This window comes from Gorilla gorilla, chromosome 20 (assembly GCF_029281585.2).
Source record: "Gorilla gorilla gorilla isolate KB3781 chromosome 20, NHGRI_mGorGor1-v2.1_pri, whole genome shotgun sequence".
Lineage (NCBI taxonomy): Eukaryota > Metazoa > Chordata > Mammalia > Primates > Hominidae > Gorilla > Gorilla gorilla.
In genome coordinates, this window is record NC_073244.2 from 42,675,823 (window position 1) to 42,702,692 (window position 26,870).

At 36.8% G+C, this 26,870-nt stretch overlaps 2 long non-coding RNA genes across 6 annotated transcripts in view; both read right to left on the reverse strand.

The window, feature by feature from the left end:
• The window catches only part of LOC109024131 (uncharacterized), a 77,722-nt gene extending 74,056 nt beyond the window's left edge, over positions 1–3,666 (reverse strand). For 3 of the 4 annotated variants that reach the window (XR_002003580.3, XR_008674068.2, XR_008674067.2), the window contains exons 1-2: positions 3,479–3,666; positions 1,501–1,599 (exon numbers count right to left, since the gene is read on the reverse strand). This is a non-coding gene — a long non-coding RNA (uncharacterized lncRNA). The remainder of the gene's footprint in view (positions 1–1,500; positions 1,600–3,478) is intronic. The other variant, XR_008674069.2, reaches the window with a different exon arrangement.
• A 214-nt stretch (positions 3,667–3,880) lies between these two features.
• The window catches only part of LOC101142012 (uncharacterized), a 35,680-nt gene continuing 12,690 nt past the window's right edge, over positions 3,881–26,870 (reverse strand). For both annotated transcript variants that reach the window (XR_010132155.1, XR_010132154.1), the window contains 3 exons: positions 24,156–24,250; positions 16,042–16,227; positions 3,881–3,918 (listed from right to left, as the gene is read on the reverse strand). This is a non-coding gene — a long non-coding RNA (uncharacterized lncRNA). The remainder of the gene's footprint in view (positions 3,919–16,041; positions 16,228–24,155; positions 24,251–26,870) is intronic.

Sequence of the window (26,870 nt, forward strand, 5' to 3'; positions counted from 1 at the left end):
CTCTCCCTTAAGGACTCACAAAGGACTCCGCCTCCTGGCTCTGTCTGGGTGGATGGGGCCACGTGATTCGTTGTAGACAATGAAGTCTGAGCGGAAGTGACATTTGTCACTTCTGGGCTAGATGGCTTAGTTGCCAGTTGGAGATGCCCCAGAGCTTTCTTTCCTCCTGCAACAGTGACCAAGCAACATTCCAGATGGTGGCTGCTCAAGCAGGGGTCCCAAGGTGATGGACACCTGGAGCAAAGCCCAGCTGACGCAGGACGGACATGGAGTTTGAGCGGAGGGTGAACTTGGGATGTCACAAGCCACTAAAAATGGGGGTCGTTAATAACCCTACCAACGGATTCAATGGCAGGGGTCAATGCTGGCAAGGGGAAAATACAACAGGAATGGAATGCACATTCCTCTAACTCATGTTAAAAATGGTTACCCCCTTTGACCCAAAAATTCCACTTACGGGGATTGATCCAAAAATGTAAAAATGCAAACAAAATATGGAAAAAGCTTTATGGTGAAGGGATAGACTAATGACCAAAAGCATGGCCTTTAAGGCTGGGCATGGTGGCTCATGCCTGTAATCCCAGGACTTTGGGAGGCCAAGGTGGGCAGATCACCTGAGGTCGGGAGTTCAAGACCAGCCTGGCCAATGTGGCAAAACCCTGTCTCTACTAAAAATACAAAAATTAGCCAGGCATGATGGCAGGTGCCTCTGATCCCAGCTACTCGGGAGGCTGAGGTAGGAGAATCGCTTGGACCCATGAGGCGGAGGTTGCAGTGAGCTGAGATCGCGCCATTGCACTCCAGCCTGGGCGACCGAGCAAGGCTCCATCTCAAAAACAAACAAACATGCAAACAAACAAAAAAGCATGGCCTTTGTCAAACTGCTATCCATTTGAATTCTGGAATTGCCCCTTACCACCTACGTAGGTGATTTGTAGCCTTGGGTGATTTGTTTAACTGTCTAAACCTTAGTTTCTTTATCTGTAAGATGCGGGAGATATTTCTTTACCTCATAGTGTTACTGTAAGAATAAATTAGATGCTGTATGTACAAACCTTAATGAGGCTAGCTGTGTGACTAGTATCACACACACACACACACACACACACACACACTAACACATCTCAATGTTACTTTCTTAGTCCAACAAGAGAAAACTTGGATGCAACCCAGTAAGCCACAAAAAGGACTAATAAGGGATAGTAAACCCACGAGATGGAAAATGTTTATGTGATAATACTAATTTTAAAATCATAAGACAAAATTGATTACACAATATAATCACAATTATGGAAAAATAATGAATAGAAACATAATGAGCAGAAATATATCAAGATCATAATGAGTTGTGTTTGAAACATAAAATTATTGTTTTTTTTCTACTTCTCTGTTTTCCAAATTTCTTAAAGTGAGGCACATGTGTGGACCCTGAAAGGAGACTTCTCTAGTTTTGAAGCCTAGGCCTCCCACCTCTCAGCTGTGTGACCCTGGGCAACTTACATAAGTTCTCTGGACAGGGTTCCCCACTTGCGAAATGGAAATCATGATGTTGTTTCAGTAATGAATTAGATAATCCCTGTAAAGTTATAAGTATAATGCCTGGAACAGAGTAAACAGTCAATAATTATTATCTATTTTTGTTGCCATTATCATTGTATGTTCCTTTTGTAATGTGGGAAAGAACTGTATTTCACAATCTATGATAAAGCTTTTAATAACAGAAGGTTGTCTGTAGCAAATACAGTGCTCTTCACTTGGGAAGTTCACAGTCCAGGAAAGATAACAAGGCAAAAGACAAGCAGTTCAGGGCTACAGAGAAAAGCAGAAAGCACTCACCCCCAGGTCAGGACAAAAGAGATGGCCTAAATGCTGTCCCAAGAAAGGCACTTGGCTTGGAGCCTCCACATCCCCAAGGTCAGGGCCAGCGTGTCGGGACGCACGCAGAACTCTCTCACTGACAGCTGCCCCTGCAGCAGCTGGCTCACCCCCATGATAGATGAGAATTACAGCCATTTTCAAGAGACCAACAGAAGGTGGGCCGTGTCCTGATAAGCTATAACAACAGTAGTAAAGTTCTAAGGAGACCAGAGGGTCCCCACAACCACACACTTCCCGCGGCTGTGGCTGCTGTAATTATGGCCGTGACAGCTGGGCAGCCGGGGGACATGACTGGAATAGACTAAGGCACGGGCATATGGCACTGCTGGTGGGCAAGGCCAGCCCACCCCTCCCTCAACCAGTGCCCAAGTTCAGCTGCATCCTCGAGCCTGACTGTCAGGATGCCATGAAATAGGTCCCCAGCGCACCCAGTGGGCAGGTGCAAGAGAAGGAAGAGCTGGAGTGCATCTTTCTGGTGCCCAGGCTTTACTGGTGCCCAGGGCCAGACACACAGTGGGCGCTCCACCCTTGCCAGCACTGTCTGGAATGGCAGCAACACATTCCAGAGCTCACTGCTGCTGGTAATGTGTTTGAACTCCCCAGCCTTCCACGGGAGGCCCATGCTAACAGAACACCCTCTAGTCACTCCTCCGAGGACTTGCTGGCTGGTTCCTCCTCTCTGAAAACCACCCGGAATCATCTGTCCTCAGACAGAATTAATCGGTCACCTCTCCTCTCCTATGGCTGAGTCTTCAGTGCACATCTATCTAAGACCATCCCTTGAATCCATATCCACATATCTGTCTCCCCTCTAAGCTTCTTCCAAAGAGAGGCTGTGTCCTCCTCATTTTAAGTTCAATCATTAAAGAATGATCCATGATTAATGAATCATTTGTTCAGTAAATAGAGCATGAACCATACAAGATAGACATGCCATCCTAGGACCAAGAGTCCAACTAAATGAGAAATTACAAAGTAAAACTTTGGGATTATAATAGACCATGTTAAGGTGCATTACATGTGGCAATGAGACCTAATCAAGTCTTAAGAAACCAAGGAAGTCTTCCTGCAGGAAGAGTGAATAGGTGTTAAAGAAGTTCATGAAAATTAATTGTGGAGAGGGGGCGATGATGGAGGAAGACCCAGAGAGCTGCAGGAGAGACAAGCCTGGGTGAACTGTGGGGGCTTTTGAAGGACTGTTAAAGGCCATAGGAAGTCACATTGATGGCTTTAAGCCAGGAAATGGCATGATCGGGTCTGCATTTTATAAAGAGCAGTCTGGTTTTCTTTGGAGGGGAGAAAATGGGGCAAAGTAGCAATAACAGGCTAGGTGTGTCGTGTCTTAGCACAAGGCCTGGAACATAATCACTACCTTCTGTTTGTTGGCCTGAACTAAAGGAGGTGGAAACAGAATGGACAGGTGCCCAGGTGGCACATTTCAGGGTTTTACTCACCCTATTATCCAACGTGCATCAGGTCAACCCCACAGGCCCCTGTCTTGGGAGCCACAACCCCACCCTGGACAGCCTTTGAAGATAATCCATTTCCTTCAAATATCTCCGTGTGCACCTTCCTTGCCCTCTAAGATAGCAACACCTACCTGCAGACGTGAATGTGCTGAGCTCCACGCCCTCCATCCAGAAGGGGATCACCGGGATGGCAGGGAAGGAGTGCTGCCAGGAAGTTTTCCAACTCCAGTTTCTAGGTCTGTATTTAATTCCAGATCTGTCAGCTAAGCATTTAGGGTGCTGCCACTGAAGCTCTGTGTTTACACAGCTAAATGCCTCTGCTCCTATTGACACAATGTCTATGAAAAGGGATGCGTCAGGCTCCGCCACCACCAAGCACGTCATGTGTCCCAGATTGATGAAGCTTCCTGACCCACTCCAGCCCCAGCAGCTGCATGGCTCCTGCCACTCAGCCCAGCAAGCTGTTCTCCATCATCTCCATTAATTAAGGACTGTCATAGCAGGGAGGTGACACAGCAAATCCTAAATACTTGCCTCAAATCTCAGCTTCCAAATTCCCAGGAGTCTTACCCTGAAAACAGAAAAGTCAGATTTAACAGTGGGGTTTTTATCTTTCTGTTTACAAAATTACTACCTGCTCATTATAGCAAATGCTAAGAAATGCACAAACACAAACATACCCAGAAGAAAATAATAATCACTCATGATCCCCCCATTCAGAGGTAAATGCTGATGATAGCTTTTAAATTCTTACGTATATTTCTTCCATGCTTATATACACACGTTTAATCCTGATGTTCAGGGACTAAGTTCACGTCAGTAAATTGTTTCCTACATTATTGTTAATCGCTATGTAGTTTTCTGCCATGTGACTGTCCTGTACTTCAACCAATCTTCTATTGCACTCAATGTCGTGCTATTATAATCAATACGGTAATGAACATCCTGGAAATAAATCCTTAGAGAAGAGTTCATTAGACTTCATTAGAATAAATATATGATGGAAAAATAACCTACCAAAAAAAATTGCTTTTTTAACACTTTGGCTGTGCATTGTAAAATCACACTTTAGAAATGTATCAATTTATTCCTCCACCAATAGAATAACCCCTACAACACAACTGCCTATGCAACTAACATAGCAACAGCAACTGTATAGTAATCCTGATCACTATCCTGTTACAAAGAGTTAATGCTTACCTAGAACTCTCTATGTTCCTGGTACTGAGCAAAATACACTAAATATATTGTTCCTTTTCATGTTAGTTTTTTACTTTCTAGTGAGGGTGAACTTTTTTCCCTTACATTCATTGGCCACCGTGATTCTTTGTTATAAAATTTCCTGCAATTTTCTTGGCCTATTTTTTAGTGTGTTTGTCATTTAATTATTGGTTTGAAAGCAGTCTGATATAATAAGGATGCTATACACTTGTGTTGCAAAAATGCTTTCCCCCAGGTTGTGGTTTAACATTTAGTTTTGTTTATGATCATGTTGACATAAAGAATTTTGTCATTTTGGAGTAGTCAAATGTGTTGGTCTCTTATTTTACAGATTACACCTTTACATACACTCTGAGTACTTGCATACCACAACATCAGATAAATATTCATGTGTTTTCCTTAAAATCTTTCTATGGCTTCAAATTTTATATTAAATATTTTATCAATCTGAAATTTGTTAGTGCACGTGGTGCTGTAAAGATCTATTTTTTTTCCACACGGTCAGCAAATTGACCTAATTTGACTTACTGAATTCCTCATCTTTTCCCCACTGATTTGAAATGCCACATTTATCTTATATGAAATTCATATTTACATGGGCCTGCTTCAGCTCTCCTCGTACTGTTCCATTGATTTATCTGTCTATTCCTGCAATTAAACCAGACTATTTAAATATATACGAAGCTACAAGGACGTCACTGCACATTGCTTACCCAGTAGTGCAAGTTCCTCCTCACCCTTCTACTTTTTCAAAACATTCTCAGCAATTCTAAAGTGCCAGATGAATGTCAGAATCATTTTATAAAGCACCACCCCTCCAAAGTCCCACTGATATTTTCATTTGGATCCCATTAAACGTCTAGATCATGTAGAGAGAATCGGTAACTTTATGTTATTTTAATTTTAATTCAATAACATGGCACATTTTAAATTCATATTCCTTATTTTTATTTCATCACATTTCTACATATTTCTTGTAAACTTTTCCCTAGATATTTTATTGTTTTGTTGCTAATGTAAATGGCATTTTAAAAATCATCATACCATTGGTGTAAAGAAAAGCTAACTTTTTACTTATGTGATTATGTTGACAAAACTTTATCTTTAAACTTGCTTGATAGTGTAGTAATTTTTCAGTTTGTTCCCTTGAGTTCTCCAGGTAGACAATTCTACTTCATCCAAGTGTCAGTAACTGTATAATCAACTACTTTCAAACAGTAAATCCTCTATTTTGTAGTCTTGGTTTATTCAATTGGTCAGAATTTTTAAACTGTGTTAAATATGGCATGGATAGTAAGAATTCTTTCATATGTAAATAGAAATGCCTCTAGTTTTCCATTCTAAAATATAATTAAGCTGTTGACTTGGGGGTGAGAGCCTCTTTCTTGATAAAGAAGGTTCAATTTCTATCATACTAATATTGTTTTAGATTTTGTTTCTTGGGAATGAGTGTTGAATTTTATTATAAGCTATTTCAATAGGAGATGTGTGTAAATCTTCTCTCTTCACATACTAATATATTTAAATATATTACTATACTTATAATTAGCATTATTATATTATTATAATTAGTATTATATTATAATTAGCATTATTATATTATGATTACAATTAGTTTTATATTATAATTAGTATATTATCAAATATACTAATATATTTAAACATATTGGTACATTTCCTAATATTAAATTATTCTTGAATTACTTCATGGAAAAAAACTGAACCAGAAGATATTGTTCTTTTATTCCACTGTCAGATAGTTTTCACGTATTATTTAGCATTTTCACAATTTCACATAGTATTCACATTTTCACATAGTATTTTCACAGTTTCCTTTTTTTGAACTATCTTCGTCCAGCTTTAATATTAGAGTCACCACTTCATAAAATGAATTAACTAGTGTTTTTGATGCAGGTCAGGTGAGCCCCAAAGTGAGACTTAGCCTGCGAGGGTTCTTGGCTTTGCCCAGAAAAGAATTCAAGGGCGAGCCGGTGGTAGGGTAGAAGAAAGCAACTTTACTGAAGCAGCGGTGTTAGAGCTCCGTGACTGCCCCTGCAGGGCAGGGCTTCCCCACAGGCAGTATGCTGAGAGCAGCAGCTCAGGACAGTTCCGCAGTCAGATTTCTATCTACTCTTAATTACAGATAGAGTAAGGGGCAGTTAATGAGGAAATTTCTAGGAAAAGGGTAGTAGCTTTGGGTAATTGGATCATTGCCATGGAAAGAGGTAGTAATTCCTGGTGTTGCCATGGCAATGGTAAACTGACATGGTGCCCTAGTGGGAGTATCTTATGGAAAGATGCTTCCACATTTCCTCTGCTTTAACTAGTCCTCAATTTGGTCCAGTGTCCAAGCCCCACCTATGGAGCTGAGTCTCACCTCCTACCTTATTTTTAGGGGTATCTATGCTCCGAAACTATTTGTATAAAAAAATACATTTCCCATAAAAGCATCTGTGGTTTCTTTTGTTGTTGTTGAAAGTAAACTTTTGAAAACTTTGAACAGTTCTCTCTTAGTTACTTATTTGTTCGAGAGTTTCATAGTCTTGAGTTTTCTTAAAATTTTCTAATATTTATTGTAAAAATAATATTAAAATGGGATTTGATTATTTACTCTCATTTTTCTCATAATTTGTTTTTATGTTTGAGGGGAATTTTATCCTCATTTCCTGGATAAATATATTAGAAATTTACTAATATTTTAAAGACACAGAACTTAGATTTATTTGTTGATCCTACCTATTTATTTTTGTTTTGAAAATAATTTATTTCATTGTGGTTAATTTAATTTTTTTTTTTTTTTAGAAAGAGTCTCGCTCTGTCACCCAGGCTGAAGTGCAGTGGCACGATCTCCACTCACTGCAATCTCCTCCTCCCAGGTTCAACCAATTCTGCTTCAGCCTCCCAAGCTGGGTATAAAGGCATGCACCACCATGTCAGGCTAATTTTTGTATTTTTAGTAGAGATGGGGTTTTGCCATGTTGACCAGTCTGGTCTCGAACTCCTGACCTCAGGTGATCTGCCCACCTTGGCCTCCCAAAGTGCTGTGATTACAGATGTGAGCAACTGCGCCCAGCCAGTTAATTTAAGGACAAAGGATTCATAACGTAGCAGTGTTGACTTGTGGTCTGTCCTTATCTTCCTCAATATATACATATATACAAAAGCTTTTACATACATAACATATAGTATTATATATATATGTTTATGTACATATATATCATACATGTGAAAGGTCTTAAATTTGAAATATGTTAAATATTGTGTATTAAATGTTTAATACATATTAAGGCTTGCACATTAAAGCTTTTAACTTTTTAATTCCTTTCCCTTTCTTTTGTACTCTTTATTTGCAATTTCCTTCCTGGTATTTATTTACATAATTGCGTTTATCACCTAATTGCTTTACATTTACACTTTTAGATTGAATAATGGAAGTAGACTATGAATTTTCCTACGTTCAGCTTTGACAGCATCCCATGAGTTTTGCTTCTTCGTGCCTCTTCGTCAGTATTTTCCATTGTTTACTATGATTGTGATCCACAGTCACAAAAAAAGTTAGAAAGAGAAGTTTTAAACCATCAAAATTATATCACCAACATTTTCTATTTTATTTGTTTTTCTAGATAAACTTATGAATGTATGTTGTTCATAAATACAGTGTAGAAATACATAGACAAAATTAGTAGATCATAAAATAATGATCACATAAATAATGATTTCTATGGCAAATGACACCATGAACCAAGTTTTAAAAACAACAAATTATGAAATTTTACAACCTATGACAAAGATATTTCATTTCAATCAATAAGAAAAAATAACTAAATCTGCAAAAATATACACAGAATATAAACAGACCACTGGTCAATATCACTAAACCTGTGCTTTTAAACACAAAATAAAGGAAACGGAGGACTAACGATGATTCAATGCAACTTGTTCATGCCCTTCCTCCATTTTTGAAATTGCGTTGTCAATTTTTTTTGTTTTTTTTTTTTTTGGAGGCAAGGTCTTGCTGTATTGCCCAGGCTGGAGTGCAGTGGCACCATCAGGGCTCACTGCAGCCTCAACATCCCAGACTCAAGCAATCCTCCTGCCTCAGCCTCCTGAGTACAGGAGACTACAGGCACACACCACCACACCAGGCTAATTGTTTTAAATTTTAGTGGAGATAAGGTCTTCCTATGTTAACCAGCTTGCCTTGAACTCCTGAGCTCAAGCGGTCCTCCCACCTCCCAAAGTGCTGGGATCTCAGGCATGAGCCACTGCACCCAGTCATGTTGTCTTTTTACTTATTGATTAAAAAAAAAACTTTACTTGTGATATTAATGCTTTATTGTTTATTTTGAAAAGTCTTTTTCATGATTTGTCATTTACATTTTAATATTAAGAACAATTTGCTATGTATTTCTTAAAAAATTAGTCAAATCTGTGGGTCTCACCTGTAGCAAACACATACTGAGTGTTTAATATTAATACTTATGTACTAAGCCCACAAGATTTAGCTCAGCATAGGTTTCACTCAGTTACTGTAGCCAAAGACACTCAAACTCCAGCAGCTTCTCGAAAATTCTGTCTGTTCATTAACGCATATTGACTCTAATGTGGAGTCAAGCATATGTCTTTTTAATAAGAATCATCACAATTCATCAGTCATTATTTACTTAGAGTTTCAAAATCAATTTTGCAATTTCTATCACATATATTAAGCACATGCCATCAATTTTTAAAAAATTTTTTCTTTTCGTGTCATCAATTTTTATCTTAAAACAATACATAGTAGTGTCATGAGAATTACATGTTCTTCTGAGGACAGGCTTCTTAAAAAAAAAAAAAAACTGCCTATCCCTCTTAAATGTTATATTTAAATCCGAAGAATGCAAGGATATGATTGTTGGATTTATTAAGTGCAGTACTTGAAAAATATGAAATTTCCAATCACACTTAAAATGAAGCATGTGAATAAATAAAATGTGTTAATTTGTATTAACATTTTTAGGTCTGCGGAAATGGCATTGAATATGTTACACCTGCTATAGCTAGGACACCAAGTTTCTTATACACTCAGCTCATTTACGTCTTTCCAAAACAATAGCTAACACTGAGCTTAATGGCAAAAAAATCAAAACATTTATAATAAAAATGAGTAAGAAAACACAGGTGTCATCTTTCACTACCATTATTTAACATTTCACAAAATGTTAAAAGCTTCTCCTAATTTTTTCTGTAAAATAGATATAGATGTATCTTTCCCTAACTTGATTAACAAATATTCCTCTCTCAAACCGACAGCACCAGGTGAGGCACTAAAGAAATTCTTTAAAATCGGTAATATAATAAGTACGTGCTCAATCTTTGCATTCAATTTCATGGATCTCACTGTGTATTTAAGGAGAAAGTACCACATTAGTTTGATTCTAGTTGCTTAATAATATACTTTGTTAAATATCTCAATATAATACATTTACTTCCCTCCACTCCCATCCTCATTACTCTTTATTCAGAGCATTAGTTCTAGTCTTCCACTTTTACTTTTCCAGATGAACTTTAAGATTATTTTATCAATTTCAAAAAGTCAGTAAGGAGAGAAGAGGTTGAGAATGGAAGGGATTGCATCAGGGTGTTTTGGTTTGTTTTGTTTTGTTTTTAAGGTGGAGTCTCACTCTGTCGCCCATGCTGGAGTGCAGTGGCACGATCTCGGCTCACTGCAACCTCCACCTCCCAGGTTCAAGCAATTCTCCTGCCTCAGCCCCCAGAGCTGGAACTACAGGCATGCGCCACCATGCCCAGCTAATTTTTTTATTTTTAGTAGAGATGGGGTTTCGCCATGTTGATCAGGCTGGTCTTGAACTCCTGACCTCAGGTGATCCACCCACCTTGGCCTCCCAAAGTTGCATCAGGGTTTTGACTGGCGTTGCGTTCACGTTGGAAGTAACTTAGGGGAATTGCAGTCCCTTGCCTCCTTGCCTAGCACAACATCCTCATTGTTCTCCAGGCTCTTCCCCTAGTTGGTCTTTCCTTGTAGTCTCTATCAATACATGATGTTATTTACAGGAAAGGGGTCCCGATCCAGACCCCCTGGAGAAGGTTCTTGGATCTCACACAAGAAAGAATTAGGGTGAGTCCATATAGTAAAGTGAAAGCAAGTTTATCAAGAAAGTAAAGGAATAAAGAATGGCTACTCCATACACAGAGTAGCCCCGAGGGCTGCTGGTTGCCCATTTTTATGGTTATTTCTTGATGATATGCTAAATAAGGAGTGGGTTATTCATGCTTCCCCTTTTTAGACCATATAGGGTAACCTCCTGACATTGCCATGGCATTTGTAAACTGTCATGGTGCTGGTGGGAGTGTAGCAGTGAGGACCAGGTCACTCTTGTGGCCATCTTGGTTTTGGTGGGTTTTAGCCGGTTTCCTTACTGCAACCTGTTTTATTAGCAAAGTCTTTATGACCTGTATCTTGTGCCGACCTCGTATCTCATCCTGTGACTTAGAATGCCTTAATCATCTGGGAATGTAGTCCAGTAGGTTTCAGCCTCATTTTACCCAGCTCCTATTCGAGATGGAGTTGCTCTGGTCCACATGCCTCTGACAATTACATTATACACTTGTTGGTTTTTTCTATGCCACTTGCCATGTCCGCAGCTGAAATACAAACTCCAGGAGAGCAGGACTCTCTCCAACTCATTCCTGTATCTCCAGTGCCACAAACAAAGTCTGTACCCACCAATATTTTGCAATCAAGGGCTGAGGCTCACAGTTTTTCAGTTTTCTTAGGCTTTTCAGCTACGTAATCATATCATCGACAAATAGTGATGTATGCCGCTTGCTTTTGAATATATATTCTTAACGTCACTTTCCTATCTAATGACATTGCCTCACAATTCCAGAATTCTGTTAAATAAAAGCAATGATTAAGCACATACTTGTAATATTGATTTGAAACGATTTCTTTTTATTTCTTTTATATTTTTAAATTTATTTTATTTTATTTTATTTTTATGAGACAGAGTCTCACTCTGTCACCCAGGCTGGAGTGCAGTGGCACAATCTCAGCTCACTGCAACCTCTGCCTTCTGGGTTCCAGAGATTCTCCTGCCTCAGCCTCCCGAGTGGCTGGGATTAAAGGCATGCACCATCACACCCAGCTAATTTTTGTACTTTTTAGTAGAGATGGGGTTTCACCATGTTGGCCAGGCTGGTCTCAAACTCTTGACCTCAGGTGATCAGCCCACCTTGGCCACCCAAAGTGCTGGGAGTACAGGTGTGAGCCACCGCGCCTGGCCTAAAGGATTTCTTTAGTGTCTCACCTGGTGCTGTCTGTCATTTGAGATACAAATCTTTGTTAATCAAGTTAGAGAAAGATACTTCTATATCTATTTTACTGTGAAAATTCAGGAAAAGCTTTTAAAATTTTGTTAAATGTTAAATAATTATAGTAATAGAAGACACCTGTGTCTTCTTATTCATTTTATTGTAAATGTTTTGATTTTTTCCCATTAAGCCTAATGGTAGGTATTGTTTTTGAAAGATTTATTTATGTTCTTTGTGTTATGAGAATTCTCTTGAGAGAATTATCTTGATTTTTCATAGATGTGCTTTCAAAGTTTAAAAGAAGGAGAATGCCTACGCCTACAGCTATATGAGAGTGGCTCTTTCGCAAACATTTACCACGGTATTTGTCTATTTAGCTTTTCTCCTTTAATCAAGATTAATCTGCATCTTTGCTTATAAAATTATCCATTTCATCCACGTGGTCAAAGTTTTTACATCAGAATTTTACAAATAGTCTATTCTGTCTTTCAATTCTCTGTTTGTGGTTCTTTTACTTTCTTTTACTATTAAAAAGCATACTTTTTAATAGTATGCTTCTATATTTTTAGGTTTTATAGTTTATTTATTTTACCATAGTTTAATCTGGCTCTTATTTTTATTTTATTTATTCATTTGGTTCCCAGTTCATCACATTTCAGCTTTTATCACTACTTGGGTCTAATGTGTTGCTGTTTAGTCCCCCTTTTGAGTTGAATTCTTAATTAAGTAATTCTTAATTCTGAATTACTTAATTTAATGTCTTTTTTGTTTTGTTTGACTCTTAAAGGGTAAAGAATACGAATTTTTCCTCTCAGTACTGTGCTGAGTACAAGATACTCTATAATTGCAGTTTTGTTTTAATCTTCAGCCTAAAGGTTTAGTTTTGTTCTGATTTTTGAACCCTAGTGTCATTGTTTTAATGGATAAATGGTTAGAATAACAAAAGGACATTTTCTATTGTTATCAGATACTATTCCTAAATTGGTCAATGAATATAACTTGTAGTGTATTTAGTTTTTGAATCTACTAACAGTTTGATGGCCTAATTTGTATTCTGTGAGAAGGATGTGGACTCCCCTGTAGAGGTCAATGCATTGGTGTGGGGCCAGTGGCTAGACTTCTTTGGTCAGCTTGGTGAGTCAAGGGCTAAGAGATGCACTAGGCACCATGGTTATAGCTGTAGAGTTTGTCATTTCTCCTTTGTCCTTTATCAAAGTTAGTATTTTGTAATTTTGTTCATAACCACCCAAGACAGTTGCTCCTTTGTTTTGAATTGTTATTTACACCACTCTGAGATGCTCTTAGACCTGTTTACTTTTTACATGTTAATGTAACAACTGTTACATAGTGCTAGCTATGCCAGGTGATATAGTTTGGATGTGTCCCCACCCAAATCTCATCTGGAATTGTAGTTCCCATAATCCCCACATTTCATGGGAGGGACCTGGTGGGAGGTAATTGAATCATGGGGGCAGTTACCTTCATGCTGTTCTTATGATAGTGCATGAGTTATCATGAGATCCGATGGTTTTATAAGGGGCTTTTCCCCCTTTTGCTAGGCACTTCTCCTTGCTGCTGCCATGTGAAGAAGGACATGTTTGCTTCCTCTTCCTCCATTATTGTAAGTTTCCTGAGGCCTTTCCAACCATACTGATCTCTTTCCTTTATAAATTACCTGGTCTTGGGTATGTCTTTAGTAGCAGCATGAGAATGGTCTAATACACCAGGCATCTTATAAATATTAAGTCATTTAATCCCTGCAACAACCAATGAGCTAGGTATTATTATTCTCATTATACAGGTTAGGAACTAAGATACAGAGACATTCAGTTCCAAGCTCTAGGCACCATAAAGAGAGGGTCAGAAGTGTTCTTCATCCCAAGTTCCAGATTTTCTGCTCTTTTTAAAATTATTTGTATTGAGATAGAATTCACTTATAAAATGTGCCACTTTAAATATAATATAATTCAGTGAGTTATAGTATATTCACTGTGTTGTGTAGCCATCACTACTAACTAATTCCAGAACATTTCCATTACCCATAAAAGAAATCTTGTACCATCAGCAAAATATTGACCTCACCCCCACATCCCTCACCCCCTATCAATCACTCATTTGCTTTCTCTCTATATAGATTTGTCTATTCTGGACATTTCATATAAATGGAATCATATGACTGTGGCCTTTTGTGCCTGGCTTCTTTCATCTACCATAATGCTTTCAGGTTCATCCATATTTTAGCAAGTGTCACTACTTTACTCCTCGCTATAGCTGAATAATATTCCATTGTATGGATATACCACATTTTATTTATCCACTCATCAGCTGATGGACATTTGGATTGTTTCTACTTTGGGGCTAATATGAATAATACCTTTATGAACATTCATATACCCATTTTTGGGTGAACATATGTTTTCAATTCTCTTGGATATGCACTTTGGAGTAAAATTGCTGGGTCATATGGTAAGACTATGTTTAACTTTTTGAGGAACTGCCAAACTGTTTTCCAGAGTGGCTGCACTATTTTATATTTCCACCAGCAATGTATGTGGCAGAATCTGTGCTGTCAAGGGCTGTAATGTATTACTAATCAGCATTTAACTTGAATTTAACTCGTTCAGATATTATTGTGTTTACCCCCACTTTATTTCTGCTTGTATTTGTATGACATCTCCAAACTTTTACCTTCAGACTGGGTCATTCATAGTTAAATATCTCTCTTTAATACAACACCTGCAAAACTTGTGGGTTTTGGACAAGTATAAGATTATTTAACTATTAAATCAAGATTTGTTGCTACAGCAGATATATTTACTCTTACTTTGCTGTATTTATTTTATGCTTTCTCTTTTTAATGTTTTCTTCCTCTTTATATTTTTCTCTTTTGCTCTATATGAGGTCTGTTTTATTTTTTTCCCATCTGGTAATTTGGACGTAGTACAGTTAGATTATATTTCTGGTGGTGGCTATGTTTTAACTTTATGTAAAATCTTTAAACATGTATTATCAATTATCAGTTTCAGATATGAAGCAAGATGTTTTAGTATTTTCTACAAAAGATGAAGATTCTGCATACTATCATTATATCTGGCGCCATCCTCATCGCACACTGTTCTCTAAATTGGTATGCTCTGATATTTCTGACCCTACTAATTTTAGCTATATTATAATTATTTCTATATTGTGCAGCTTTTCTCCCTAGAATAGGAATATTTTGATGCTGTCTTGTAATGTTAATTATCGGTGCTATTTGGCTCGGTTCTATGATCAGTCCTTTCATAAAACAGCCTCTTCTTTTGTGGATCTTTTGGTTTGCTAAAATAAAAAAGCAAATGGGTGATACATCCTCTGAGTCCTCGCATGTTGGAGACTTGTTCCTACAGCTTTTACTAAAGACAAACAAGTGGACTGAATATAGTATTCTCAGATCACATGTTTTTCCATCACAAATTTTCTTGACCTATTTTCTCAGACTTTCTGGGATCTGATGTTGCTGAGGAAATTCTGACCAAACCAGGATTTTAAATTTTCTTTGTGATTTGTTTTTCAGACCTGGGTGTTTGTTGGCTTCATCCTTGAATTTTAATAATTTTCACCAGGCATTATTGCATATATTATTCAGAACACAGTAAGCCTAGTCATTTTTGTCAATTTAGTTTTTCCTGCATTTCAGGATGATTTTTGTTGTATAACTGCATGCTATTTTGGTTTCCACTTGTTGTATGCTCTAGGTCGTCAGCCCACGTGTTGCTATGGCGAGCATGCCCCAGTAGCCTTCCATATATGCCTTCCTTTCTCTCATGGTTGTTATTTATTTTTCATTTTCCTTTGCATCTTCCAAGATTGTCTAAAGCCTGTTCATACTCCCAGCCCCCGACTCAGGTTTCTGCAGTATTAATTATCTTCTTTGCTACTTCTATTTTGTACATTCTGCACTGGTGTTATTTTTCCCTCAGTTTCTTTCCTCAAACCTGGCAAATGTCTTTTCTTCTCAGTCTGTTCTTTGATCAAGCTTCCTGTACACTTGCAGCTGACCAGCAGAATAATACTGGATAAACATCTCAAAATGGAACTAACATATATACCCTATGCTTTTTTATTCCCTTCCCCATGTCTTACAATTATGGGGTGTTATGTTGGTTTTTCCATTGGTTACCTTTTAAAGCTTAAGTAATGTACTACTACTTTTATTCCTGTTTCATCTGTGTTTGATGGTGGCTTCTAATCCCCCACTGTGTGAAGTCAGGACATCTGTGTCCTTACTCCTCCTTGTACACCTTCCCCCGACACATTTTGATCCTCCAATCAGTCAAGTCTTCCACACGTCCTTCTTAGGGTGACTCTAAAACATGAAAACCATGAATCAGTATTATCACAATGCAACTATTCAGTGCAGGCCAAAAAATGTACAAGAATTCTACCTTCTTCTCGGAAACTCAATGCCATAGACCCTGGAGATTCAGAGAAGAATATTCCTAGCTCAAAAATGAAGTGGAATCTAATTTTTTGCATCAAGTGTTTAAAATAACAGAGCAATTTTGTTGGCTTCCTATTGAATATACGACATTATTGCAGTTTTTTTGTTTTTGTTGTTTTATTTCTGTTCTGCTTTTCTCCTGGAGTTTATAATTGCATTTTGGGGTGGGGGGTGCTTTTTGCTTTTGTCATATTTATTTTTTTAAAAACTCTTCAGATACTTTTTATTCTATCATATTCTGACATTCTCCTTCCAAATCCCTCTCCTCTATCCCCTACAATAAACCACTTGCCTACTTCAACTGCTGCATGGCTGTCATCCTGGGACCTCAGACCAGTGTCTCCCTGTTTCCTAGATAGATATATATCTTTCTCTTCTTGATTTAGTTCCTCATAGTCCTAGAGACATATCCATACCCCTTTTTAAGGAGGGGCTTGCTTAAACATTACAACATCACGAGAAAGCTACAAGCCAATTTTCCTCAAAAATGTGATAATGATTTAACAAATACAATCTAGTAATATATACATATATATATACATATATATATACACACATATACATTTGTGTGTATATATATTTGTATGCATGGGAATATATACATATTTTGTATATATATGTATGCGTATATATAGATATACTATACATACACTATATATATACACACACACTATATATATGTATGTATATATATGTATGTGTGTGTATATATATATATATATGTATAATGGGATTTATCCTAGAAATTCAGGATTGCTTAATTGTCAAAAATCCATGTATTTCACAGTGTTAACAAATTAAATAAGAAAAATCATGATCTCAATAGATGCACAAAACAACAAATTCTAACACCTATTCTTGGTAAAAAATAAATAAAACAACAACAACAACGATAAAAATCTCTCAGCAAACAAGAACAGAAGGGAGCTTTCTCAACCTCTAAATTGTGAAATACTTAATGGCAAAACACTGAACATTTTTCTGCTAGGATAAATTAAAAGGCAAGGGCATCAAATATCACCACATGTATGATAAACACTGGCCTAGACAGTAAGACACTGCAAGAAAAGAAAAGAAAAATAGTCATACTAGTGAAAAGGAAGAAACATAATTGTCTTTATTTGCAGAGAATATGATTTTCTGTGTATAAATATTAAAGACTCTACCAAAACAAGCTAGAACTAATATGCGAATCCTTTTGCCAGTGGTGGGTCTTGCTTCCACGTTGATGGCTACTGACTGATCAGGGTGGTGGAGGCTGAAAGTTGGGGTAGTTGTGGCGATTTCTTAAAATAAGACAACAATTAAGTTTGTCACATCAATTGACTTTTTCTTACACAAAAGATTTATCTGTAGTATGTGATACTGTTTTATAGCATTTATCTACAGTAGAACTTCCTTCAAAATTAAATACTCTCAGACCCTGCCACTGGTTTCTCAACTAAGTTTATGCACTATTCTAAATCCTTTGTTGTCATTTCAACAATATTCACAGCATTTTCACCAGGAATAGATTCCATCTCAAGAAACCACTGTCTTAGCTCAACCGTAAGGAAGCAATTTTTCATCCATTCAATTCTGATCATGAGATTGCAACCAATTCAGTCCCATCTTCAGGCTCCACTTCTAATCTTAGTCCTCTTGCTAGCTCCACCACATCTGCAGTTACTTTCCCCACTGAAGTCTTGAACCCCTCAAAGTCAACTTTTTCCAAACTCCTATTATTGTTCATTTTTTTACTTCCTCCCATGAATTACAAATGTTCTTAATGGCATCTAGGTAGGTGAATCCTTTCCAGAAGGTTTTCAATTTATGTTGCCCAGATCCATCAGAGGAATTACTGTTGATGGCAGCTATTGCCTTACAAAATGTATTTCTTAAATAATAAGACTTGAAAGTTAAAATTACACCTTGATTCATGGGCTGCAGCACTGATGTTGCGTTAAACAGGCTGGAAAACAACATTAATTTCTTTGTACATCTCCATCAGAGTTCTCAGGTGAACTAGTGCTTTGTCAATGAGGAGTAATATTTTGAAAACAAAAAAATCTTTTTTTTCTGAGTAGTAGGTCTCAACAATGGGTTTAAAATATTCAGTAAACCAGGCTGTAAACGGGTGAGTTGTCGATCATATTTTGTTTTTCCATTTCTAGAGCACAAGCAGAATAGGTTTAGCATAATTCTTAAGGGTCCTAGAATTTTCTGAATAGCTGGTGAGCCTTGGTTTTAACTTAGTGTCACCAGTTGAATTATCCCCTAATGATAGGGTTAGTCTGCCCTTGAAGCTTTGAAGCCATGCCTTGACTTCTCTTCTCCAGCAATGAAAGTCTTAGGTGGCTTATTTTCCCAATAGAAGTCTGTTTTGTCTGCATTTAAAATCTGTGGTTTAATGTTGCCATCTTCATCAGTAATCTTAGCTAAATCTTCTGGGTAACTTGCTGCAACTTCTTCATCAGCCCGTGCTGCTTCACCTTGTACTTGTATGTTATAGAGATGGTTTCTTTCCTTAAGCCTCATGAACCAACCTCTGCTAGCTTCCAACTTTTCTGCAACTTCTTTGTCTCTCTCAGCCTTCATGGTATTAAAGAGAGTTAGGGGATTGCTCTGGCTTAGGCTTTGACTTAAGGGAATGTTGTGGCTGGTTTGATCTTCTTACCTGACCACTAAAACTTTCTCCATATCAGCAATAAGTCTGTTTAGCTTTCTTATCATTCACATGTTCACTGGAGTAACACTTTTAATTTCCTTCAAAAACTTTTTCTTTGCATTCACAAATTGGCTTTCTAGTGTAAGAGGCCTAGGTTTCAGCCTATCTATCTCTGCTTTTTGTCTGTCTTCCTCACTGAGCTTAATCATTTCTAGCTTTTTATTTAAAATGAGAGATGCACAACTCTTCCTTTCACTTGAACACTTAGGGGCCATTGTAGGGTAATTAATTGTCCTAATTTCAACATTGCTGTGTCTCAGGAAATATCTAAGCCCAAGGAAAGGGAGAGAGAAGGGGAAATGGCTAGTCAATGGAGCAGCCAGAACACACACAACATTTATGGGTTAAATTCATTGTCATATATGGGGGGAGTTCATGGTGACCTAGAACAATTACAATAATAATATCAAAGATATAATAATAATGAAAAAATTTGGAATATTGCAAAAATTACCAAAATGTGACACCAAAACCTGAAGTGAGCACATGCTATTGGAAAAATGGTGCTGATAGACTTACTCAACACAGGGTTGGCACAAAACTTCAATTTGTAAAAAACACAGTATCTCCAAAGCACAATAAAGCAAAGCACAATAAAATCAGGTATGCCTGCACAATAGCCTCAGAAATAGAAACTGCTGGGGAATAAATTTAACAAGATAGGTGCAAGGCCTATAAACTGAAAACTACACAGTATGGCTGTAAGAAAGTAAACAAAAGCTCAACACATGGAGAGAGATGACATATCCATGGATCAGAAGATTCACTAGTATTAAATTGTCAATTATCTTCAAATCAACCTATAGATTCATTGCAATGCTAATCAAAATCCCAACAGCAGTTTTGTTGAAATTCGCAAGCATACACATATGTGTGTGTGTGTGATATATATATATATACACACATATATATACACATATATATATACATATATACACATATATATATACACATATATATATATATACACATATATATATATATATCTTCCCCCTGGCTATATATATATATGTGTGTGTGTATATGTGTGTGTGTGTGTATATATATATATATATATATATATATGTATATATATATAGCCAGGCACAGTGGCTCATGCCTGTAATCCCAGCACTTTGGGAGACTGAGGGGGGGGGGAGATCATGAGGTCAGGAGTTCAAGACCAGCCTGACTAACATGGAGAAACCCTGTCTCTACTAAAAATACAAAATACAAAAATCAGCTGGGTTGTTCATGCCTGTAATCCCACCTACTTGGGAGGCTGAGGCAGGAGAGTCACTTAAACCAAGGAGGCAGAGGTTGCGATGAGTGGAGATCACACCCCTGCACTCCAGCCTGGGCAACAAGAGCAAAACTCATCTCAAAAAAATAAAAGATAAATATATATATATATATATATGTACATGTGTACATGTGTATTTACTTATATGGAAACGCAAAGATCCAGATTAGCTAAAGAAATTTGTAAAAGAACAAAGTTAAATAACTCATATTACCTGATTTCAAGCTTACTATAAAGCTGCAGTAGTGAAGACAGTGTGCATTAGTTAGAGGACAGACTTACTGCTTAACAGAATGAAATAAAGAGGGCAGAAATACACCCACTCAAACATGGTCAACTGATTTTTAACAAAAGTACTAAGAAAATCCAGTGAGGAAAGGATAGTCTTTTTAAAAAATGTGCTGGAAAAATTGAACATCCATGTGCAAAAAATAAAAAAAGGAACTTGACATCACACCAGACACAAGCATTAACTCAAACTAAATTGTAGACCTAAATGTAGGAACTGATTGTGTATATTCTGGAATAAAATATAAAAGAAAGTTATTATGACCTTAGATTAAGCAAAGATTTCTTAGATACACGAAAAGAAAGACCCCCAAAAAATGATCAATTGTATTTTATTATAATTAAAGACTTTTATTCTTCATAAGACACCATTATGACAATGAAAAAGCAAGCCAGAACTGGGGGAAAATTTTCACAAAACAGTATCTCATAAAAGACTTGTAACCAGGATATATAAAGAACTCATACAGTGCAATAAAAAATAAAAATAAGCAAAATTTTTTAATTGTCGTTTCACAAAAGAATGTTTAGAGATGGCAAATCAGCATAAGAAAAAAAGTGCAACATCATTAGACATTAGGGAAATGAAAATTAAAATCAAAGTGAGTTACCATCATACACCTATTAGAATGGTGTAAAAAATGCCAAGTGCCCAGCCAGAATGGCCATTATAAAGTCAAAAACAAATAAATGTTGGCGTGGAGGCTGTGAAAAGGGAACATTTATATACTGTTGGTGGGAATGTAAGTTAGTACAACCTTTATGAAAAACAGTATGAAGATTTCTCAAAGAACTAAAAGTAGATCTACCATTTGATCCAGCAATCCCACTACTGGGCATGCACCCCAAGGAAAAGAAGTCACTGTACCAAAAAGACACCTGGAGGCATTTTTGTTGCTGCACAATTCACAACTGAAAAGACATACAATCAACCTAAGTGCCCATCAACCAATGAGTGGATAAAGAAAACACGGTATACACACATCATGGAATACTACTCAGCCATAAAAGGGAATGAAATAATGTATTTAGCAACAACTTGGATGAAACAGGAGGCCATTATCCTAACTGAAGTAACTCAGGAACAACAACACAAAAAAAAAACAAATATTGCATGTTCTCACTTATAAGTGGGTGCTAAACTATGGATACCCAAAGGCATACAAAGTTGTATAATGGACATTGGAGACTCAGAAGAGGGGAGGGTAGGAGGGGATGAGAGATAAAAAATTACCTATTTAGTACAATGTCCACTATTTGGGTAATTGGTACACTAAAAGCCCAGACTTCACCACTATACAAATCATCCATGTAACCAAAAACCTCTTGTATTCCTGAAACTATGGAAATAAAAAAAAATTAAATGCCAAATACTGCCCAAAATATAAAGCGACTGGAATCCTCATCCTTTACTGATGAGAATACAAAGTGGAAAAGCCACTTTGGAAAAGAGTGTGATAGTTTCTTATAAAATTAAACATATGTTTCTATGCAGTGCAGCCATTTCACACCTAGATATTTACTTAAACGCAAAGGAACATTCATTCACACAAAGACTAGTATACAGATGATCAGGGCATAATATCTCAAAACTGGAAGCAACCCAAACACGCCTCTTCCGGTGATAGAAAAGCGCATTCTCCTATGGTCTTACAATAGAATACTACACAGCAAGAAAAAGGAATGAATTACTCATCCACTAAACAATATGGATGAATCTCAAAAGTGTTACACCAAGGGAAAGAAGCCCCAGAAGACAATATTTGCCATGATTCCATTTCTATGAAATTCTCAGAACAAAAACCAGTAGAAGAAACCTTTTTGGAGTAATGGAACTGTTCTGTGTCATAATCAAGCATGCGTCAAAACTCATCAAATTCCAAGATTAAATATGGAAACTTTGATTCTATGTAAATCTTACTTCCATAAAGCTGATTGATTAAGAGGGTGCTTAGCAGATCAGCTTTCTGAGTCTTCACTGAGTCTTTGTCCTTGGACCAAATTCCACTTTTGAGTGATGGCTAAACTACGCATGGGATTTTCGGTCCCACTATTTCTTCTCCTCCAAATGTCGAAAGCATTGTCTTCTAGCATGCAAGTGTTACTTTTGAAAACTAAAATCATAGTCTGATTCTCATGAGGTGACTTTTTTCTCTTGTTTTAATTTTTATGACAATGATGTTAACAAACCCTTACTGAGAGCTGCAGTGTTCCCAGGCCTGTTCTCCACACCCTACTCCCAGCGCCTTGGGATTGCTGCATGATAAATCCAGCCATAATGTCTTTTTCATTGCTGTTCTGAGAACTCAGAGAACTTCTCCAATATAAAGACTACTATCCTTTGGGGGCGGTTTCTTCTATTGTTTCCTGACCATTTTTTTCTTTCTCAGCATCTTCTGTTTTCTGCTGCTAGTACATCCAATAATAGGGATTAGACCTCTTGGGATTGATCCTTTATTTCTCTTATCTCTCATCTTATAATTTCTCCTCTTTCTAGACCTTTTATTGCTTCTTTTATTTTGGCAATCATTATTTTAATCTCTAAGACATTTTCTGTTTTCTGAGTGATCCTTCTCCCTAGGCTACTATTCTTGTTCTTGAATGTAACCTCTTCTTGAAAGACATTGAATGTGCTTTCAGAACATTTGTTTTATCTTGATCTTACATTGGCCTTTCTCTTATACCTGCTACACAGACACACACACACACACACACACACACACACACATCCCTGATGATCCTTGGTTGTCTACTCATAGATAAGAAGGGTGAGGTAGGTGGGTGAGCTTCCTGCAAGGCAAGTTCTCCAAGTGAAGATTCTGCTAAGAGTTCTTTGGGAGGCAGAGAACGGCAGAAAAAAAATTGAATAACAGGTTTTGGATTAGGTGAGGAGGGGGTTGGAAGAGCGGGTAAGTCAGGGGAAGCTGGGGGGAGGAGACACCTGATACCTACCAAAATGAGGAGTTCAGTCAGTCCTATGCATTATCATTCAAACAGAAAGACATAGCCTTTTTCAGGAAATATGTTCTGTTTGTTTGTTTGTTTTCTTGCCTGTGTTTTGGTGTAAGGGTCCCCTTTACCTCTCCCTGAGAAATAAATTCCGGCAACCTGAATTCAACTCAGCATGAAGAAACAGGAAAGGACCATCCTTAGGTTGTACAATGACCTCTAACAAATCCACCTACTTCTAGACCAACTCTACTCCCCTGTTCTCTGGCAGCCAGGTTGTCTCTGAGCCAGGAACCTCTCAGGCCACCTACCTTCCACCTCCTTGCCAATCTCTTGCTGCACATTCTGGTCCATGCTATTTTTGAATTATTCATGCACAAGCATACTACTATCCACTCTGATTCAGAATACCTTTTCACCCTGGTTGAAGACCTGCTCCCTACTCCTTTATATTCAACTTTCTATAGGATTTTTTTGTGTATTTGTTTTATCTTTTTTTCTTTTGTTTGTACTTCCATCTGGTCATCACTACTGGATCTAAGAAAAGTGGAGTGTAAACAACTGCACCTTCATTGTTTTAAGGTAAAAGTCCTCTTCACCCTTCATCTTTTTCCCACCAAAACTGCTTCTGCTAATGGAATCCGTATTAATCCGTTTTCACACTGTGGATAAAGACAACCTCTAAATATCAAAGTAAGATTATACTGTGTACATTGTTTTGCAACGTGCTTTTATTCAATAAATAAATGTCTACTTGTCCATGGCATTAAACTGTAATATCATTGATATGGTTTGGCTGTGTCCTGACACAAATCTCATCTTGAATTGTAGCTTCCATAATTCCCATGTGTTGGGGGAGGGATCTGGTGGGGGATAATTGAATCATGGGGGTGGTTTCCCCCAACATTGAAAATGTACAGTATCTCTCTACTCACCCTTATGTAAATCATGTATGTACTTACCCTTATGTAAGTAGAAAATATATTTTTTCCTACTTATCAACATTGAAAATGTACAATATCTCTCTACTCACCTTATGTATTTGGAACTCTTACTAGTTAATTTGAAAAAAAAGATTTTTTAAATAGATAAATGGTCCAAAGACATGAACAGATACTTCACAAAAAGACTTCTAACTGACCAATAAACACATAAAAAGGCATTTAATAAATGACCAAGACTGGGTAATTTATAAACAAAAAGAAGTTTAATGAACTCACAGTTCCACATGGTTGGGGAGGCCTCACAATCATGGCAGAAGGCAAGTCACATCTTACATGGCAGCAGGAAAGAGAGAATGAAAGCCAAGAGAAAGGGGTTTCCCCTTATAAAACCATCCGATCTTATTCACTACCACAAGAACAGTATGGGGGAAACCCCCCCACGATTCAATTACCTCCCACTGGGTCTCTCCCACAACACATGGGCATTATGGGAGCTACAATTCAAGATGAGATTTGAGTGGGGACACAGCCAAACCATATCAGAATCTACCACCACAGCCCTGTATAGGTCACTATGATAAAACGTGGTGAAAAGTTCTATGACCATTTTAAAGATATTAAAAACATTTATATGTTCCTTATAAGTTCTACACATTTGTCAAGCAAATCAAGATGAATTTTATAATAACAAAGATGAATCACATAATCAATTTTTCTATATTCTTACTTAATATGGTTCTTGCTTTGCCAAAGACTGAATGGTCAGTTTTAATTGTTCACTATAATTTTGGTTTTCCAATAACAACTTTAAAAATTGCTTTATATATTTAGAGGTTGTTAAGTGGGGCATAAAAGTTCATGGTTACTCTAAGTTTATAATAAAGTGGATCTTTTATTGAAGTAAGATAACTATAGTCCGTTAAATTTTTTTATTTTACATTTTATTTTCCCAGTACCTAATATTGTCAATGCATCTTTCTTTGGTTTATATATTCCTAGCATGCCCTTGCCTATCCCATTATTCTTACTTTTTCTCTGAAAATTTGATTTTGTTGTTTCTCCTAAGCAGTAAAAAGCCTCTATTTCTATTTGGTTTTGATCGCTGAAAAAAATTCATTCATTTAACAAACGTTTTTTGAGCAAATGCTATGTGTTAGATCTCATATTCAAAGGTGGAAAGAACAAAAACTGTCCTAGCCATTATAATTTTTGCACCTTATTTTCTCTACTTAGATATACAGACGTTTTGGTTTTTAGTTCATTCTTCAAATCCTTACCTTTGGATTAAAAGGAGGAAAGGAAAAATAATAATACATTACTTATTCATTATTTAAAAACAAATTTTCTTAAAAAACTAGAAATACAAGAGAGCTTCCTTAACCTGATAAATAATATTGATTAAAAACATACCTATAGCAAATATATACTCCTAGAGATCATAAATGACAAAAAGCATGCCCAATTTTATTAATTCTACTAAACATTTTAATGGAGGTTCTAACCAGTGCAATAAAGCAAGAAAAATAAATATAAGACACGTCAATTTTGGGGGAAAATATTACCATTATTTACAGATGACATGACTGTGTACAAAGAAAATCCAAAACAATCTATATACAATTAGAATTAACATAGAACCTAGGAAAGGTGCTAAATACCAGGAAATATACAAAAATCAATTTTATTTCTATATACCATCAACAAACAGAAAATAAAATATTAAAAATTAATGCTTGCATTAGCATCAAAGTACAATAAATATCTAGAAATAAATCTAATAAAAATGTGCAAGACATCTTCACTAAAAACTACAAATTATTATTGAGAGAAACCAAAGGGAAATCTAAATTAATGGAAGATTTGATTTGTAAAGACACAAAGCTTCCCAAATTGCCCTATTGCTCTGCAAATGTACTATGATCCCCCAAAAATCTAAGCTGAGGGGTGTGTGTGTGTTTATATATAAATTTACAAGATGACTCTTAAATGTTTATGAAAATTCAAAGGGCCTACGATAGCCAAGGAAATTGTAAGGCAGAAAAAAAAATCTGAAAAACTCACATTACCACATATTAAGACTTTTAATAAAGCTATAATAAATAGGTCAGTGTGATATTAGTGCAAAGATAGATCAAAAAACCCCAAGTGAAATAGAAGAAAGAGTTCAGAAACAAAACACACCAATATTCAGCCACCTGATTTATGAAAAATCGACTCCATAGTATAGCCTTTTCAATAAATGGTGCTAAGCTAATTGAATATCTAGAAGAGAAAAAAATTTATCTTGACCCCTATCTCACATCATACACAAAAATCAATTCCAGATGGACTGCAGCTC